The following is a 15,073-nucleotide window of genomic DNA, read 5'->3' as shown; positions in this document are numbered from 1 at the left end:
AGCACTTTCCAATGCATGCACAGTTGTATGGTTTAATATCATACTGCAGGTATAATTTTTCTGTACTGGTTATTTTTCACATTGCATATTTGCCATTTTAACTGTCATTAAATTATTTCAAAATCTGGAAGTATACACGCTAATGTGCAAGTGATAACTTCCAGGTAGTAAGAATATTGATATTTTCTTTTTTCTGTACTTTTATTACCTATGTTTTCTGCCTTTCTATAGCGTGCATTCGTTATAATGAAAAGATTAATTTCAATCCAAAAAAGGTCATTTCCCAGAGCTGCATACCGTTCTATCTTGTGGACACATTGGTTTACTTAATCTTTCCTGGAGCGGTGGACCGTTCCCTACTGAGCTCCAGACAGGGGCCCTTGTGATATATTCTTATGGCGCAGTGTTTTGTAAAACCAGCCACCATTACTTGAGACACTGAATTTCTGAGATGAGGTAAGGGTGGATTTCTGTGCATTGTAACCACCTCACTGCTGCTGTCCTGATGCATGGAGAATTTTGGAAATGCTCCTGACATCTACAGCCCCATGAGATTTTACTGGGATTCTGGAAAGACATGAGCTGTGAAACCCCTTGAATCCTAAACAAAGATAACACAGATTAAATAGCAAAAGAAAACACCTGAACAAACTGACAACAAAGCCAGCTGTTGGAGTTCCAACACACCCTCCAATTGAAATGAGTGGGACGGGCCATGACTGAGCCTGGCACAGCTCCACACCTGACTTGGAGAGAATCCAAATGAAGGAAGATCGTCTGAGAAACGAAGGTCCAGCTAGAAGGAACAGAGGATCAAATCCACAGCAACTGGGCCAGTCAGATTCCCATCACTGCCACAAGATGCCCAAGGTCTTAGCACAAAAGAGGAAAGTCCATTTGGCTTGTCGCTGCAGGATGTCCATCCATGGTACTTGGTCCCATCACTTTGGACAGAACACCATGGCGGGAGAGTGGGAAAGAAGCCTGTTCCTCTTAGGGTGTCCAGGACACAGCAGAGAGAGCGACATGCTCCCAGCCCCTTCCAGGGCTCAAGACCAGTAACCCAAAGGCTTCTCCACCCCCAGTGACACCACAGCCTGGGCCCTCATCTTCAGCACGTGGCCTTCAGGAGACACCTGCCAAGAAACACAGCAGATATAAAAGGAGGTGGGAAAGACTTTTTAAAGAACAACAAATAGACAAAAAAGATTCAGGATATGGGTAAGAGCAATACCTGGGAAAAGTGGAAGGAACAGAGCAAATACTAAAGTCTGTAATTGCAGAAATATGTTCTGAAATAAAGGAAGAAAATAAAAAAGGTTAAAAGCTACTTATTCCAAGAGCACAGTGTGGCCTGAGACTCTCAACTGAGCACCAAGACATATCCCAAAAAATTACTCATCTTTACAAACAAATGAATAACTCTTTTAAGCACCTGGGAAAAAAGAACATGATAACACTTAAAATAAATTAAAATGCCAGACCAGGCACGATGGCACACACCTGTAGTCCAAGCTACTCAGGAGGCTGAGGCAGAAAGGTCACTTGAGCCAGGAGTTTGGGGCCAACCTTGGCAACATAATGGGACTGTGTAGTAAATAAATAAATAATGAATGAAAGGGCACAGAAAATCTGATTACCAGAAGTATTGACAGTTATGCTTCCTCTCAAAGAAAGTGGAGTCATACACTTGAGATTCAAAAAGAAATTTCTGCAAAGGAAAAACTACCTGTTTTCTGTTTCTATATCAAAATGCCTGAGACTGGGTATTTTTTTTTCCCTACTCGTCTACAAAAAAAAAAAAAAAAGAAAAGAAAAAAGAAATGTGAGTCAAGGACTTTCTCTCCAGCAATTCTTTGAAACAAAGAGGCAACAGATGAATGGCTATTGCTCTGCAGCTAGGAGCCACTGGAGAAGTCGTCCCATCCAAAGAGTCCCTGCCTGTGCTGCTGTGCCTTCTCTTCAGGAATCCAGGTGACTCTGGGGTTCATCCTGCAGCACACAAGGCCTGAGCTTTGCACCTGGGAGGTGGGATCATTATGGGCCAGGCCCTCATAGGACAACAAACCTGCAGTCAGCACACTGCAGTCTATACTAGCACATAACTGAGCCTCAACATGCACTGTAATGTGGCCCTGTCTGTTTCACAGATGGAGAAACTGAGGCTCAAGGTGCTGCACAATCAGCTGGCTGGTGTGGGCACCAACAGCATCTCAGAGGATGGAACCACCACATACCCAGGGGCCCACAGCTACCTGGCTCTTCCCTGTGTCCTCTAAGTGCCCAGTCCTGCCCAACGGAGAGGATGCCTGCCATCGTAACCACCACCCCCACATTTGGCCACAGGCCACCCTGCAGGACAGAACCTTGCAGCATCCCAGGGGTCTCCCTTGTCCTGGGCACAGCCCAGCCACACCCCAGATGGAAAGAGGAACCAGGGCCCCTCAGGTGAAGAAAGGGAGTCCATGAGGGGGCACTAGCTTCCCTGGCTCAGTCCTCAGAGGACTTTGGACGGCTCACTATCCTCAGAGACAGTTTTAGTAAGTGTCATCCAGGGGGCTGGGTGTGCATGAGAAAGGGGTCCAGGAGGCCCCAACGCCAGTGTGGAGAGACACAAGATGACATGTCCTCCAGGCCACTCTGCAGCCGAGAAGTTCCTAGAGGAAGGGCATTTGCACAATGTATCCTACTCTCTGTATCCTCCCTGCCAGACACCAGACACGACCCAACCACAGCGGCCAGCAGGAGGGCAGAGTCCTCACCTGTATAGACTGTTCTGGACAAGCTCACAGAAGGCCACAAAAGCAGAGGAAGGGCTGAGAGGTTAGAGAGGAGATCAGAGCAGCTGAACAGTTGCCTCAGCTCCCAAACATGGCCCTGTGTATCTCAGACAGAGGACATTCTCTCCAAGGACCTCTCATGCCTGAGGGACACTACCAGAAGGACAGGAGTCAGCAGCCTGGGGCACCTCAGCTAACTTCCTATCATTGGGCTAGTCCTGAGTCTCTGTGTCCATGGGCTGAATCCCTGGGCCTGTGAGCTAGTCTCTGAATCTCTGTGTCAGTGGGCTGGCTTTCAACCCCTGCCTCAACTTCCCCATCCCTAGGACAAGGGTAATATCATCAGCTGTCCAGAGTGGTTATAAGATAGTGTATGGAGATGGATCAGGCTGACAGCATAAGGCTGGCCCGGGATAGGTGTTCTGTACTCAGCAGTATTGTGGTTGTCATCATTAGCCAGTTTTCCAAGTCTCAGAAGCTCTGAGACAGAAAACCAGCTGTTTTTTATGTTCCCTGGAAAAAGGAGAAACAGATGTGTTAATCAGAATTATTCCAAGGGTTTTCTCCCAGCAACAGTTGTTAAATGCAGGAAGGCCTTGGAATTTCTCTAAAATTCCATGTCATTGCCTCCGAGCCCATATCTGGACCCTGTGATTCCTCCAATTCCCTTAAACTGGTTTAGCCCTGTTCCCTGATTCCTCTGCCCTGATCTCTACCCTAGCCCTTCCCTGCCCCATCCCATAGAAGGGGCAACTTGCAAATGGCCTGTCCCCATCGCAGCCTCCCTGCCTGTCAGCAGCATGCTGTGCACACAGATAGCCCTGCCCCTGCCCCTTTGTGGGCAACGGCTGGGAGCAGGCAGTTGGAATGCCTTCTGGGCAGACAAAAGAGCTGCTCGATGGGCAGGTGGGCAGCCCGTCTGGGGGCAGGAGCCACACCCTCTGTGGGTGGTTAAAGCCTGTGCCGCCTGAAGCCAGCTGCTGAGCTCCAGAGAAGAATAGAGCAGCCATGTGGGTGGACAAAGGCTGCTGCCCGGGCCGGGCCAGCCAACGCGGCTCAGCATCCTCAGCATATGGGTCCCCAGGGGCCCCTAGTTAACAATCATGACCTCCCTGCTTAGGAGACAACACGATCCAGAGACCTTAAATGGGCCGTGAGACTCCACGAATTCCCAAGGCAGCCAGAACCAAGGCACCGATTGGCTTCGTGCATGACTCTTCCTGTCCAGGAGACAGATTGGCTCATTTTTTTTTCAAGCAACTAATTATTAATTTGAAGCCATGAATAGAAAGAGCTGGGAAGGACCTGTCACACCCCCCTACCTCCACCCCGCGAAGAAGGTTAAGCTTTGTCACTGCAGAAGTAGGGCAAAGCGGGACAGCTCTGGTGGGCGGGCACGCCTTTCGGCCTCCCTGACCTTCCCGAACAGGATGCACAGCACCGTCGCAGCTAGCAGGGATGAGAGGGTCACATCATCAAGGCCTCAACAAGTTCAGACAGTGGAGAGCCCCAAAGTTTACATAAACATCTCAGTTTGTACAAAACCCAGTGCAATTCTGAGTTACACTATCAGAAATTAAAATTAAAGTGCTTCGTGACGTGTTAAACTTGTGTGCCATGACCAGGCCACACTTGACAATAAATTAATATTGTCGAAGAATCCTACAGTTGTCTTGTGGATGGCACAGCGTCACTACATGGTATTTGGGGGTTTTGTTTGTTATCATACTCTAACTTCCTTTATTTACTTTAAATTATTAGTATATTTATATGTGATACGTAGTAATTACTAACAGCATTTACTTGTGAGATGCAAACAACTAAAATATATCATAATGATATGGTAACCCATGATTCCCCAACATTTTGTTGTTTAACGTTTCAAATACACAGCAAAGCTGATGGGACCCCCTGTGAATCCCAGCAGAGCCAACACCCACACTGCACCATGAATACTCAAGGTACTGGCTTCATCACGAGCAGGGTCCCCATCTATCCCTCAGCTCACTGCACTGCCAAGGCTTTTCAAACTCGGCTTCCAGCATCAGCCTCCTTAGCCCTGAACATATCAGCATGCATTGCATTAGCCAGATATGTTCACGGAGACTTGGAGAAAAATGAGAATGTAATGTCACAGTCGACTCCCGGGCACATACACCTAGGGGTGAGAATAAACGTGCACACCTGTCCAGACATGCAGCACCTGTCCCCTCCCACCCTGCCTTGCTGGGCACTGAGGGCAACCACTTTTCCCCACTGGTCATTACCATCTGTGCGACTCATATTTGCATATACCTGGAACCTCAATAAATAAAAATGGTCCAGGTTTCTCTCAACTTGTGAGGTCCAGAAATACCATACTGTTCTTTACCTTTTGATGTAATCACCAAATCTTCAATGCGCCCCTCTAACTAACAAGGAGAGCAAAGTTTCCAGCAAAACCAAACCAAGTAGCCACTTTTGAGCTCATGAGTGCTAGATGTGCTTTTCTTTTCCATAAACAGAGACAACTGTTCTCATGGGTTCCTTCAGAAGAGGCCATACTGGCTGGCATATGTGACATAGGTTCTACTCCCTTAGCAGACAGAAGGTAAACACTGCCACGCTGTTAGCCACAGGCACTGTGCTGCGGAGGAGATCACAGCTTGCTCCTCCTGCACAGCTGAACCACACGCCCCTGGAGATTGTCTCCCCAGCCCAGCCCCAGCCCTGGGAGCCACTGTTCCACTCAGCTTCACAGAGTTTGATGGCCTCGGATTCCATATTGCTATGGTTTAAACAATAGCATCCCCTCCAGGCTAGGGATTTATCTCAGTGGTTCTGCTGCCTGCCTCGAAAGTACAAGGTCCGAGTTTGATCTCTGGTACCAAAACAAGCAAAGCAAAAGTGTCCCCTCCAAAACTCAGGAAGAAACCTAATCCGCAACACAATGGCATTCAGAGGTGAGTCTTTGCTCGCCTGAAGGGAGTCATCGCCAACACGTTAGAAAAGCAGTGTCCTCTTGCCTCCTGCCACCAAGACCACGATATTTGTCCATTCCAAGGGAGAGAAACACATTGCCATCTTGGAAGCAGAAAGCTGGCTTCATCAGAGAGCAAGGCAATTACGTCCTTCTCAGACTTCTGACCTATAGAACTGGCAGAAATAAATTTCTGCTTCTTATCCATGACCTTGCCTCAGGCATTTTGCTATAGCAGCACAGAGACACATGGTACAGTACTCATCTTTCTATCTCTGGTTTATTGCACTTAAAGTTCTCTGGGTCATCCACGATGCTGCAGATGGCAGGAGTCCTGAAGGCTGAATTACACCACAATCTATATGTGTACCCTGCCTTCTCCACTAACCTGCTGCTGACACTTGGGCACTTTCCATACGTTAAGCACTGTGAACGATGCTGCCATGGATATAGACCCAGTACTGGGATTGCTCGATCTCATAGTAGTTCTATCCTTAATTTTTTGAGGACACTTCATGCTGTTTTCCATAAAAGTTCAATCAATATACATTCTACCAACTGCAGACAGGGTTTTTTTCTCCACAACCTTGCCAATTCCCGTTATCTCTTGATTTCTTTAATAGTAGTGTCTTAGTCACTTTCTCATCAATGGGATACAACACCCAACACTGGAAACATAAAGGAGAAAAAGTTTATTTCAACTTACAGTTTGTAGAGGTTTCAGTTCACAGTCAGCTGGCTCCAAGTCAGGATGGCAGAGATGTCTGTCAGAGAAGAAGCTGCTCACAGAATGGTGGCAGGAGGCAAGAAGAGAAGGGAGGAGTCAGGGAAGGAGACAGACCCAGGCCAGGGCCCCAGTGACCACCTCTTCTGACCAGGCACCACCTCCTATAAGCTTATAGCCCATTATAAGCTCCCATAATCCAATTACCTTTCCAAATTCCGCCTTCAAGTGCATGAGACTGGGGGAATCTAGATGTGAACTGTAGCAGATAGCAGTCCAAACAGGTGTGAGGTGGCCTCTTCCTGTGATATGCATATTTCCCTGATGATTAATGACATTGGAACTTTTGCATGGGCACCTTGGCCATTTGGATGAACTCTTTGAAGCAATGTCTGTTTAAGTCCTTTGCCCATTTCTACTGATGATATTTGGTTCTTTGCTATTCAGTTGCATGAGCTCTTTGTATATTTTGGACATTAACTCTTACAATGGTTTAAATATGTCTCCAGAATGGATATACTGGAAATCTAATCTCCAGCAAGCAGTGTTGGGACAGGACCTAAGGAGAGGTGATTAGTCCACAAGGACAGTGAATCATTATCATTGTGCTGGGAGAGAGTTTGATGTCACTGGCATGGATTCTGTACACAAGAGCAAATTCTTCCCCTTCTCCTCTCTCTCTGCCTCTCCCATATGCACACCTTCTGCCAAGGGACTGGCACCAAGAAAGGCCTGTCAGTGCCTGGCCCTTGATCTCAACTTCCTGTCCTACAGAACTCTGAAAAAGAAATTCCTGCTCTTCACATATAAATGATCCAGTCTTTTGTTTTAACTGCACAGACACCCTAACACGACCTCATGCCCAGTGTGTGGTTTGCTGATGTTTTCTGCCATCCTTAAGTTGCCTTTTCACTCTTCTTATGGTGTTCTTTGATGCCCCCCAAAAAAGTTTCTAATTTTAATGCAGTCCAATTTCTCAGTTTTGTCTTTGGGTTTTGTCTGTGTTTGGTGTTATATCCAAGAAATTACTGCCAAACCTATTATCATGAAGCTTTTCTCCTATGCTTTCTCCTACAAGTTTTAGCTGTGAGGTTTAGTTCTTTGATGCCTTCTGAGCTACACTTCATATCTGGAGTAAGACAAACGTCCAGCCTCATTTTATTTTGCATGTGGATATCCAATTTTGCCCAAATATTTGGTAAACAGATTGTTCTTTTCCTACTGAGTAGTTGTGGCACCTTATTGAGTCCTTTGATATATATGCAAAGGTCTATTTAGGTCATTTTTAAATCAGATTATTTGGGGCTTTTTGAGGTTGACTTGTTTGATTTCCTTATATGTTCTAAATCTGAACTCCTTGTGGTCACACTTGTCCAAAACAGAGGTCGGCAGCATGGAGCTGGGTGAGGTGAGAGGTCCCAGCAGCCACCCCTCCAGCTGAGTCTATGACCACAGCTGGGATCTGAGGAGGGCTGTCCACCTCTTGACCTTGTCCCCCCAGAGCAGAGCCTGGGGCAGAGAGCAGGCAGACCACACTCTGTGCCACATGCTCACCTGTCCTTATGAAGATTTAGCAAAATTTCCTGACCAAATGCTATTCCCCTGGCTGTATGCCAGAGAATTTCCAGAGGTCTTAAATGGCTTCTTGATCTTCAGTGACAATCTCTCTGCTTGGGAAGGGTCTGCAGCCCCACCCTAGTTCTCTGGCCATGTTCCTCCTGTTGCAGCAAGAGCTAGTCAGGCCACTTCCTCCCCTAGATGCGCTACTAACATTTATTATTTACTCTGTGCCAGCCTTGAGTAGGTGCTGGTTTAGTGCCCACTTCACACTGAGCCTGGAGACACTGAACTCCTTCTCCGTGCACACTGCTGGCAGAGGGACTCAGCACTATTTGGGAAAACTGCTGTGTAGCCCACAGTGGGCACAGAGCAGGGGAGATAAAGGCAGCGTGCCAGAGACATGTGCATGCCCACCCTCATAGCAGCAATGTTTATCACAGCCGAGCCACAGAAATGACACACACATGGAAAAGTCCTCAGTCACCAATAATAGATGAAGCCCTGTCCTGGGTGATGGTGCCGTTTATGGGAAGTGAAATAAGCAAGGCACGGGAAGACAGAGGTCCCCCGATCTTACACGTCAGTCTGAGAAGGTGACCTCATAGAAGGTAGGAATGGGAAGGGGACAGGAAGAGCTGTGGGGATGGTGGGGAGAGGCTGCTCACGGGATGCAAAGTTAGAGCCACACGGGGGAACAACTTTCATGTTCCACTGCACAGAAGGTGACGGGTTAACAACATTGTACATTTCAATTGCTAGGAGAGGGGACTGTGCATAGCTTCACCCAAACAAATGATAAACGTGTGAGGTGACAGATATGCTGCTTACTCTGATGCATTCCTGACACGGTATAGACACGTACTGAAACATCACATCTACCTCACACTGTGTGTAATTATGTGTCAATTAAAAATATGTATGTGTGTGCCTGTAGATACATGCATAGCTGACCCTTGAACAATGTTGGGATTATGGGTGCCACTTCCCATGGAATCCAAAATCCAAGTGTAACTTTTAATTCCCCAAAAACGTAACCACTGAAAGCCTAATGACTAGAAGCTCAACCAATACCGTCAATAGTCAACTCACACACATTTGATATGTTAACACGTTATATATGACGAGAATACACAAGAACAGGAGAGATCCCTTTTTCCCACGATGCAAATCGCTGGAGAGAGGAATTGATCACGTGGGTATTGCAAGCAGTTACTGGAGGCCATGCCAGCTGGCACAGCGGAGGGGGCTGTCATGGTCAGCAGAGTCCTGCAGCCAGGACCACACAGCTGAGACTCAAGCTATAGGTTCACATTCAGTCATATTTGCTGCAAATGCAAATGGCCCCAGGTACAGTCTGTTAAATGTTGTGTGTGTGGGTTTTGATAAATTTTAACTTTTTAGAATAGATGTACGCACACACACACACACAAGTAGTATGGTAGCAAATGATAGACTATTATGTACATATATCTTGTGATATACTTAATTTTTTCTTAATTTTTTTGATATTTCTAGACTATGCAGTGCGTCTTCGAATTTTCTCAGATTGTCACAAGTCTCCAAAATAAAAATCCACAGGTAGGTGGACCCCACACAGCCCAAATTCAAGTTGTCTAAAGGTCAACTGTATACATATACATACATACATACATACATACATACATAATACCCACGCACTTTCAGGGTCCTGAGGGACTGACAGTAAATCAGTAACTAGTAAGGGCTTTTCTGTGAGTAAACCATAAGTGAAGGCTTCCAAGCGTGAGCAGAATCTCTCACTCTCCATCTGGAGGGAAACTGGGTCAGCAGAAAGCTCCTGCCTGAGTCCCTCTTCATATCCCAGAACACAGGGCTCAGGGTGGCACAGCCAGATGAGGCAGAGGGACGCAGCAGGCTGGCAGCTCTGAACTCACCTTCCGCCATTAGCTCTAAGATTCCTGAACTAGGGTCTACACGAGTGGCTCTCAGGCTGAGGGCCCCTTCCTGAACCTGCAGCCCAGCATCCAGAAGCACAGGGGAGTCAACACCGGACCCGTGGAAGAGAAGAGACAGAAGGTGGAAGAGAGACAAGGTGGAAGCCCCTCTGCTTCCGGGATCCCACAATGAGGTAGTGCCAATCCGAGGAATCTGGACTGGGTAGAAAGCTGGAGATGAACCAGCCAGGAAAAAAGTCTGAGGCGAGGTGGTACCCGGCAGGAGCAGGGCAGCACTTCTGGGAGCAGACAAGAGGGAGCCACAGGGCTGGTAAGACTAGGGTGGGGTACAGGCCCCCAAATAATCAGAGGGGAGGAGGAAGAACTAGGAGTGAGCCTGTGCCAACAAAGCATAGGCCACACCAGCCTAGGTCACTGGGTACTGACCGGTGGGCACTCCCTGTGAGGCCAGCTTAGCCCTGTGGGCATGGCACCCCAACTCAGGGCAGCTCTTTCTGCTCAGGACCAAATGATGGTACCTCTGCATCACACTCCCATAGTGGCTGTAGCCAAGAAGCTTAAATCGGGCTCACCTCAACCTCGAAACAGTGACAAGGAGCTTCCCCTCAGAATGAGGCTCCAAGCAGTGGTGACCTCAAGCCAGTCCTGCCCTGGTGTTCCACAGAGGGAAGACCAGGTTGCCTCAGTGTATCTCAAGCCATCCTCAGCAAAATCACCCAGGGAGTAATGCCAGAGTCTAGGGGCCCCATGCATCAAGTCACACCCATGGAGAGAGGATTCAGGCTCAGCATCTAGAGAGAGGACCCAGGCTTAGTATACAGAGAGAGGACCCAGGCTCACCCTACTACCTCTGCCCTTCTGCCTGAGCAGGCTTCATCCTCCCTTCCAGGCATCTTCACAGCTTCCAGTTGCAACTCTTCCTTCTGTGTAGTTTGCAGAGCACAAGCCTGGAGCCAGACACCTGGGTTGGGACCCTGGCCTTGAAAATTACTTCAGGCAAGTTTTTTTATGTCTTGTATCTCAGGTTCCTTGTCTGGAAAACGAAGACAATAATTGTCTCTTTCAGTAAATTTAAAGAGTACACGTGTCAGAGCAAAGAAACCAGGCAGATACTATCTCAACCCAGTAATCAAAGTTAGCATCACCAGTAATGAGACACATTGGTGTCACGGGCCTCCTGACAGGGTGTGCAGAGAGAGACATGTCATTTCTCTGGCACTGCGCCCTATTACACACAGCCTGCACTTAGCTCACTGTGAGGTGAGCAGCACAGTTCTGCGTGCATTCCCACCACGATATCTGCCTCCCCACAGGCCCAAAACAGCAGCCACTGATCAGGGACCGAAACCTCTGCAACCACAGGACAAATAAGCCTTTGTTCCTTAAAAGCTTATGATCTCAGGCCATGGCGGTGGAAAGAAACAAGGTTTATTTTGGCTTCCTGGAGGTCAAGTGCAAGCTTCCTATGAGGGTTGCCTGCTGCACCCATGGCAGAAAGCGGAAGAGCACAGGTGAAGTGCTGATGAGAGGACAGAGGAGAAGCTGAGGAAAATGGATTTGCTTCTATCACAACCCCTCTCGGTGACCAATCTGGTCCCAGGAAGAGACCCCTCCTATGAGAAGGGCGTTACTCTCTCCTGGTAGCCCAGTCACCTCTTAAAGACCCTGCCACCTCTCAACACTGCCACACTGGGCCCAGTTTCTGGTGAGGTTTGAAGGGGACAAACCACCTCAGCACCAGTGTGAGAGAAATCAGTCCCACCAGCAGCAGCTCATTTGCTTTGAGGCAGGGTCATGAAATGCAATGAGAGACCCAGGAACTCTTCTGGGTTGAAAACAAGTTAAACAGATAACTAAATGCAGCACACAACCTAGAGTTGTCTCTGGACCATAAAGGAAGAAGAGGAAAGCAAGGAGCTTCTGTTCTGTTTCATTTTCCTCTCTAAAAGATACCATTGATATAGCCAGTAAAATGTGGTGTGTGCGTGTGTGTGTGTGTGTGTGTGTGACTAGAGGTTGAATCCAGGGCCTTGCACATACTATGCAAGCACTCTACCACTAAGCTACATCCCCAGCCTTTTTATGTTTTCCTTTTAATTTTATTTTAAGACCAAGTTCTCACTAAATTGCCTAGACTGGCCTTGAACTTGTGATCCTCCTAACTCAGGAGGCACAGTGCCAAGCCAGAGATGCAGGGATGCGAGCGTGGCTCAGCCAAGAGGATGTTGTGATGGGAAAGAGGCTGGGGTAGAGAAGAGGGGTACTGGGTATGAAGGTTCCAGGTAGCAAAGGAAACAACTGGGGGCAGCAGAAGGACCACAAGGACCCTGTTGAAACTAATGTTTTTCTGAGTTCTACACAAGACAAGCGTGGACCTCTGAAGGTGAGCAGACTGGAGGGTACCTGTGATCAGGACAGTGTCACCCTCTGTCACCACAAAGGGCTGCACACCCCCGCCCATCCACCCAGCAACAGGGCACCAAACAGCCATCCCATGGCAGGGCCTCTGTGCATTCTTCATTGAACAGCACACCCTGGAGAGGATCCTATCAATGAAGAAGGCACGCAGACAACTCCTGGAACTCAGTCTGTGATGGGATGATAGAGGGAACACTCACATCCACCCTGGCCAGAAGCCAGCAGAAGGCATGGGCCAGGCCTGGTGCTGGAGAAGGGAGAGAGGTGAGGGCCTGGGATGAGAAAAGGGTCCATTTGTTCCCAAAGGCAGCAGAAGTAGAGGTAGAGGACAGTGCCTCGTGGTGCTTTAACACCACAGGTTCCATCTGTCATTTGAAGCTAACAGTTTTGAGGGGTGAAACATGCAGATAAGTTCCAGGAAGACACGTTCTACAGTAGTGTTTTTCACTATAAACTAAACCTGTCTGAGTCCCACAGCCCAACTTTACGACAGTTTAAACTCAGCCAAGCACCCATTACTTTCCTAACACAGCCACATAGCTGTGCTCAGCGGCGCGGGCCTGGTGTCCTAGCTGAAGCATGAGGATCACTTGAGCCCAGGAATTCAAGACCTAGGCAACACAGTGAGACTCCCTCTCAAAAAACAGATAAAATAGGCATACAAAAGACCTCTTGGAAAGACCTGTCCTTGGAGGAAACCTTGTGAAATCATGATTTTTGATGCCCCACCTCTTCTCGTGGTGCTACACTGTCTCCTAGTGTCCTTTTAACAAATGACACCAAAAACGACATTCACGAGTGAAATCAGAAATACATAAGGGGAGTAATGAGGTTGCAGCAAAGCTACTTTATTGCAATTAAAAAGTATATTTAAAATGCTTGTGTATGCATGAAATGCCTCTTGATAATACATGTGAATTGTTAACAGTATTTTCTAGGAATAGGAACTGGGTGGCTGTGAAAGCAATCACAGGATATTACTGTGCATCTTTTAAACTGTGTGCCCCACGATATATTGCTATCTGGAAAAAAATGACAAAACTTTCAAAAGAAAAAATGTGATTACTAAATTTTGAGGGTAGGCTGAGGAAGGGGCCATCTTTTCTTCATTCGTAGATTCGTGGATGTAATAAATAGTTATTGAAGCTTTTCATGTGCTGGGCATTGTCTGAAAACTTGCGTTAGGCAGCCAGAAACAGGGCTGTGGACATGGACGTGGGCTCAGTGAATGCCTGAGTATGGGCAGCATGAGGTACACTCCCTGACCACAGGGCAACCATGAGAAACTCATCAATGAAAGGTTCACTTCAATATTAACTCAATCATTTTAAAACACATTTCTGAACATTTGGAAAACAGAAGCATAATAATGACATTTAGAAAATGTTTCAAACTAACAACACAAAGGCACAGTATAGTAAAATTTGTGCAATAGAGAAGAACACATACAGGGCTGGGAATTTAGCTCAGTGGCACTCATGCGTGCAAGGTCTTGAGTTCAATCACTGGCACACACACAAAAAAAAAGACACATAAAGCTGTAAATGTGTTTATTAGAAAAAAATCAGCTGAAAATTGATGAAATAAATGTTTCACTAAAATGAGAAGTAGAAAGTACAGGGAAAGAAATAATAAAAATGAAAGAATTTTTAAAATATAAAATAAGACATTACGGAGTTTAACAAAGCTAAAAGTTAGGTCTTTATGCAGGGGCAGTAACACAATTTACAAGTTTCAGCCAGACATAGTGGTACACACCTGTAATCCAGTACTCGGGAAGCTAAGGCAGGAGGACCTCTGTGAGTTCAAGGCCAGCCTGAACTACAAAGTGAAACCCTGTGTCAAAAAACAAAACTAAAAAATTTACAAGTTTCTGTAAGTATTGGTCAATTAAAGAAAAAAATATAAGCTGGGCGTGGTGGTGCACACCTATAATCCCAGCACTGGGAGGCTGAGGCAGGAGGATTGTTGCAAGTTCGAGACCAGCCTGGGCTACATAGTGAGTTCCAGGTCAGTCTCAACTACAAAAAAATGTCTCAATAAAAAAAAAAAAGGAGATAGCACAAATGAATAATATTCTGAGTGAAACTGAGGACACAAGCAAATACTAAAAAAATAAGGTGTGAATAATATTATGTTAAAGCTGAATATAGGTGAAAGGGGAAGATCTAAAAGGACGCTAAAGTTGGCTGAAAAAGAAATAAAAAACTGAGTTATTAGAAATGGAATCTGAAGTTTAAATGACTCCCATAGAAAATGCACATATTCCATCAAGTATTCAAGGAATAGAAAACTCATACCTTAAACATTTGGAACATTTCAAACAAGAATCTCCAGTGATCACTTCAGTAGCACATATACTAAAACAAGAATCTCCAACTCATTAAAAGTATTGCAATCCTGATAGCAAATCCAAACAAATATAAGAAAGAAAATTACAAGCCAATCTCTTTCATGAATATTCAAGGTAATTGCCTACCAGGGCATGGTGGTATGTAATCCCAGCTACTCACAGGCTGAGACAGAAGGATCAAAAGTTTGAAACCAGCCTGTGCAACATAGTAACTGTCTCACATTAAAAGGTGAAAAGGGAGAGTCAGGGATTTAGCTCAGTGGTTCCGCCGCCTGCCTCACAAACACAAAGTCACCAGTTCGATCCCTGGTACAAAAAAAAAAAAAAAAAAGAAAAGGGCTGGGG

Source organism: Fukomys damarensis, unplaced genomic scaffold, assembly GCF_012274545.1.
Source record: "Fukomys damarensis isolate Sample0158 unplaced genomic scaffold, DMR_v1.0_HiC HiC_scaffold_7, whole genome shotgun sequence".
In the NCBI taxonomy this organism is placed as follows: domain Eukaryota; kingdom Metazoa; phylum Chordata; class Mammalia; order Rodentia; family Bathyergidae; genus Fukomys; species Fukomys damarensis.
Note: the sequence above shows the minus strand (reverse complement) of the source record.